The sequence below is a fragment of the Squalius cephalus genome (genome assembly GCF_949319135.1).
Source record: "Squalius cephalus genome assembly, chromosome: 1".
Taxonomy (NCBI): Eukaryota; Metazoa; Chordata; class Actinopteri; order Cypriniformes; family Leuciscidae; genus Squalius; species Squalius cephalus.
Genome location: NC_137122.1, coordinates 9,044,174 through 9,050,213, shown reverse-complemented (window position 1 = coordinate 9,050,213; position 6,040 = coordinate 9,044,174).

Below are 6,040 nucleotides of genomic sequence, written 5' to 3'. Positions count from 1 at the left end.
TTTCTTTTTTCTCATTATCTTCTGTTTCTCTCCTCCTTTTCTCTTCTTCTTGCTTTCGTTTAAAAGCAACAATTTTTTCCTCCCATATCTTTTTCTCTTTTTTTTGATTCTCCTCATCTTCTTGCTTTCTTCTCTCCCACTCCTCGTTTCTCTTTCGCTCCAGCTGTTCATAATATATTTCCATATTATTTTTCTTCTCTGAATATTCTTTCTCTTTTTCTTCTCTCTCTCTTCTCTGTTTCTTTCTCTCCTCCTCTATCTTCTCTCTCTCTTCGTCTCTCTCTTTTTCAAATGTCTTTCTCATTTTCTCCAGTTCTTCTTGTTTTCCTCTCAGTTGTTCCTCGTGTCTGTCTTTTCTCTTTCTTTCATCTTCCTCTCGTTCTCTCATCTGTCGTTTCTTTTCATCCTCCCAATCTCTCTGCTGTTGTTTAATTTCCTCTTTTCTGTCATTTTCAGCCTCTTTTAATTTTCTTTTCCATCGCTTTCTCTCCTCCTCTTCTTCTTCATTCCTCCTTTTCTCCTCCCGATCTCTCTTTTTAGTTTCTTCTTCTTCTTTCATTCGTAACTCTGATATAATACGCTCGTTCTCATTTTTCATCTTTTCTTGATCTTGTCTGTATTTCTCTTCTTTCTTTCTTTCTTCTTCTTCTTTTTCTCTTTGCTGTTTTTCATACTGTGCTCTTTGATTTTCAATCTCTCTCTTCATGTCTTCTATTGTTTGATGATGTTGAGCTTTTTGCTGTTTTTCCTCTTCTGATCGTTTCTGGGTTTCAATCTCTCGTTTCTTTTGTTCTGTTTTCTCTTTTTCTTCAAACTCTTTTCTGAGTTTTTCCTCTTTTTCTCTGAATTGATTCTCCATTGTCATTTTATTCTCATCTGCTGATATGACAAATGATATGATATGTAGCCTATATACATATATAGGCTACATATCAGAGTTTCGAGGACCATACAAATATATTTGTATGGTCTTCAAATGTGTTGGAATATTTTCACCAGTATCAGCCTTTTCACCGTTTGTATCACTCCGCTTGTCTGTGTTTGCGCAACTTGCATCATTAAGCCAGTAGGTGGCGACAAGTGACTGTCTTTATGAGTGAACAATTGAACTTTAATTGAAAAAAGTTCAATGAACTGATTAGTCCAAAAAACATCGATTAACTCAAGAAAGAAACAAGTTGCTGAGACCAATCTTTAACCCCCTGGGGTCGACGGTATCGCCGGCGATACCAGCTCGCTTTTTTTTAGTTCAGTTCAAAAGAAATTAATTTTGCTCTGTGGACTTTGATATTACAAGCAAGTTTCATACATCAATCGATTCTGTTAAATGTGTATTATTTTTGTGTATACTCACAATAAAAACAAAGTGTTGTGCTTTTTGCCAAATAAAGAAAAATAAACGTGATGCGAGTTCTGCCTTCTCTCTGTCAGTGAAGACCATTCTTAAACGCGTCTGAAAATGAACTGTAACTCAGCGAATACTCAGTCAAACAGGCATACAGACACACAGGCATGAAGCTTGAATTCTCTTCTTTTAAATTAGGTAATTTATATAAAAAACAAATATTCTCATCTTGTGAAATCTGTATTAAAAGAGAGCGATTCCAGTCGAGCTCATTAGAGCTAATTCAAATGTAATGTGACTCCGCCCACGGAGAGCGCGTGCTATTCAAACGCAAATGACTGAGGCAATCCAAGCAAACCTGTGAACGCCCCCCATATCAGCTCGAGAAAACACAAGTTTAATCATATCATTGTAGCCTACTGTTTACACCATCTGGCAGCGCTGTGAGGAATAATAATAATGGAAAATCTACCTCAGAGTGCGGGTATTGCAGGAGAGAGGATCCGAATATGTAGTAAGTTTTTTATTCCTTCTCAAGTTAATCGCGTTTCTGTGAATGAATGAACGGCAGCCGCAGAGATGCGCGCTGTTTATCACAGCTCGCAAAAAGACAGTTTAAATTTAAATTGCGTCTCTGTGTGAATGAATGATGATGTTTTAACAAACTGTATTGCTATACTGAGTTGAGTAAAAATCGACAGAAATATGTTGAAATAAAATGTAGGCTATTTGTATAAGCAACGTATTAAACTGAAAATTAACATTTATATGCCCTAATATTTCATAAAAACAACGTTACAGTCAGGCGTTTCTGTTTGTGAATGAATGTTTCGGTTTTAGCAAACTGTATTGCTATACTGAGTAAAAATCGACTGAAATATGTTGAAATAAAATGTATTTGTATAAGCAACGTATTAAACTGCAAATTAACATTTATATTTCTTATAATAAAAATGAAAGACCTATGTTACAGACATACACTCACAGAAATGATTCATGGCAGAGTTAGTTTTTATGCATTTACATCTATTTGGTTTTTTTTTAAAACTCATATTTTTAAAATCTATACATTAAAAGTAAATAAACTCTAAAAGATTTAATCAATTATACAATTTATTTAATGCAATTAGTTAATAAATACTAACATTGTTTGGATAATAAGAGTTATAAAACAAACAAGATTCTGTTATTTAAAGTTTATGTGATTGGTTTTCATCAAAGTTATGAAAAAAATCCATTTGGGAAACAGGAAACGACGTCACTTTCGCTGGACACAAGCCCTCGAGATATTGTGGGAATCCGTCACACACATGTTGGTAAGTAATCAGAAACATCCTTTGCTCCTGTTCTAATTATGCATTTTATTTTGCATCAAGTGTATATAATATTAATCCATTTATGATAAGTTTTATGTAGTTTGTGATTTTTTAAACGGTTTTACGTCGTTTTACCGGAGAATACAAGAAGCCCGCGTTAGCATCGTAACTTTAGCTAGCTTGGTCAAACAACTTTAAAATGCATCAAATTAACCCATTGCTGTCGGTTTTTATGTTTGTGAAAATAAAGAGAATCGAATTCGAAGTCAAGAATTGTCACTGTAATATGTAAGCTAATGTTTGCTGTTTTACGGCTAGTTAGATTACAGAATTGAATGTTTGACACCACTTATCATTTCATTCTCTCATTCTTTTTTCCAGAAACGTAACTCTTATGGTATTTTCTTAGTTTTCCTCTCGCCGTGTTCACACCTCCACGTGGCAACATAGATTTTTGTAAGTATAAGTTAAAAGATGTACACGTTAAAATGTAGAATATATATTAAATGAAGTTTTAATTAATGTTCAGTCCATGTAATGTAAAATAGATTTTCAATATAATACTGAAATGTTTAGAGTAAACGTTAAAATGTGAAGTATTTAATTTACAATATAAAATGATAATTATGCCTACTATGTTTTATATAAGACTAGGTTGAAAATGTGGGTTCCCTTTCGTAAAGGGAACTCCCGCTGCATCGATACTCGATACTTTGGGGAATGCCTTCGGCATGAAGCGTCTGAAGTCAACTATGGAACTATTCCAATCTTGATTGGTGCAACGTCACCCGTGACGTTGCATGTGACGGTGATCCGGAAGCTACAAAAGGGTCACAGGAACCAGGAAATGTTAGCTTCTGGTCTTCAGCAAGCGCTCTATGTCATCTTGTCTGTTCTATTTGGTGTTGTTTGTCCCGTGAAAAGAGTATTATTTATGGCGAAAAAAGAGAAGCTATTCAGGCAGTGTGCGTCCCCTTGCCCACGTTATTTAAGCGAGGATGACACACACACGCTTTGTGTAGTTTGTCTGGGAGTGGAGCATGCACGGGCGGTGCTCGAGGGCGCTGTCTGTGCAAACTGTTTTCAATAAAAAAGCTCCGCTCCCGTTTGAGCTTGTTCGATCAATTAGATCAGGCTCGCGTTTCCAGTGCATCAGGTCCCGCGTCTGTTGAGGCAGCGCGCCACTTGTATGCATGTGATTCGCACGTGGGGCTGGCATATGATACTGAGACGGTTGCGACCCTTTCTCAGTGTTTATTAACCAGCTCCACTGGTCTCGCGCACGGTTCGGAAGCCCGCTGTTGTGAATTCCCTGCTGTGAGGAGGTCACGTCACAGCAAGCTGCTTCATACAGAGTCTGAGGGACTGTTTGAGCATGCGCAGTGTGTTCGGGGAAATTTTCCTGTGTAGTCAATAGTTGGCCTTCCACCGACAGTCCGTGGTCTTCATTATTACTTTGTACAACAGTGTGCGTCGGTGATGATGTAAGTTACATGATGAGTAGATGTTGTTTATATATTGGAATGTGGCGCGATCTATTAATATTACCGGGGTAATATGTTTATTTGTTAACTTCCTATTTAGCATGTGTTGCTGAGCCCCGTGAAACAGACGGCCCGACATGTAGTTAATTACCTCACATTTTATTTCCTTATTCTACTGTTTATTTAGCTGTGTAGCTTTGTTTATTGAGGTCGTTATTATTTTGACGTTAATGTGTCAAATTACAGATCGGTAGTTGACAGGGTTTTTTTCAGTTTAGCTTGGTCACGTGACCTACCCGTGGCGCGAAGCTGTGGTGTTGTTTAATGATCCTACACTGACCCCTAGTGGCGATTTGCAGTATTACACACTGTTCATATCTGTTGTAATTAATGTTATTTTATCATTATTACCATTGATGCCACTGAACTTTAATTAGTATTAATATTATTTTACTGTTGTTATTTTCTGCAGGCATCACAAACCACACATACACATATTACAGTGCCCTGTAGAGTTGTAAAAGACCAATAAATTCATCTAAAGGAAAGAAGTTGCTGCGTCTTCTCTGACCGGAGGATTAGGCCAGTATACATACAGCCAGCATTTCATCACCGCAGCTGTTCCGTTACAAGTGGTCCTTCGAGCCGGATTGTGTGTATAACTGCGCCATGGCAACTTCCAGCAACCAAACAGATGAACAACCTTCAGTTGTGTCCCGCCCAAGCCGGTCTCACCAACTCCCCAGGCACCTTCGCGACTTTGTCATTGATAACCCTGGCAATTTGCATAGACGTGATGCCACACATCAAATGATAGAAGCGCAAGAGGAAGAGCCTCCAGACCATATTCTGCGCACTGGGTCAGAAGATCTCATGCTGGAAGGGATGGAAGCCCGCATGAAAGACATAACTAGGCAGATGAAACAACTACAGTCAGCCATGGACAGTGTTAAATGTAAAGTTCACCCTCAACAGCATCCATCCAAATTATCATATCCTCTCCGGAGCTCGAGCCTTCCTCATATTCACCACAGTGAAGAGATATGGCCCAGAGTATCACCCCTCATGGATCATCGGATGATTTGGAAATCAGCTAATGAAGGTTATTGTCAGCTCTTAGACAACAGTGAACCTTACCCACTTACAGCACAGCCCATACAGCAGGGAGAACTCAGCTCAACAACTCAGGCTACCAGATCTCTGCAGCCATCCGTCCAGGTAGCAGCACAACCACTAGACCTCAGTGAGTCTACTCGCCATTCAGCTACCCTAACTGGACCAGTGCCAGAGTTTCCACAACTGCCTGCAGTTCAGTCTGCTCACCACACCCCGCTTACTCAGCGAACATATTCACCTTTTCTGCCCGTCCAGCATGCAGGTCAGCACGTCCAGTCAGGGCACCAACCAGCTCAACAGACACCCTCGACAGTGTATCTGCCAAACCAGCATGCAGCCCTGCGGACATACGCACCTACACAGTCTCAAGGTGTACCTCAGCCCTTACTCACAACTGTACAACAGCAGACTTATCCTCGATATGTCCAGCATCAGATCACTCCTCAACCTGGACCACAGCTTGGATTTCAACCTGCTTCACTCAAACAACCAGAGATAATAACACCATCCCGTTCTATCCCTCCTTATCAGCCACCTACTGATCTAGGAGCAGCCTATTCACTTCCACAGACCAGATATCTCCCTGAAGTTCAATCACAGTTATACCAGTCTGGACTTCATTCAGCTGCACACTACCCACAGCTTACTCAAAGGGCTGCCTCACCTACAGCACCAGGATACATTTCTCCCTACAACAATCCTGCAACACTCACCATGACAGAAATGGCTATTGCAGCCTCATATGGTATTCCAAAGCCCAAACTGCCTCTCTTCAGTTC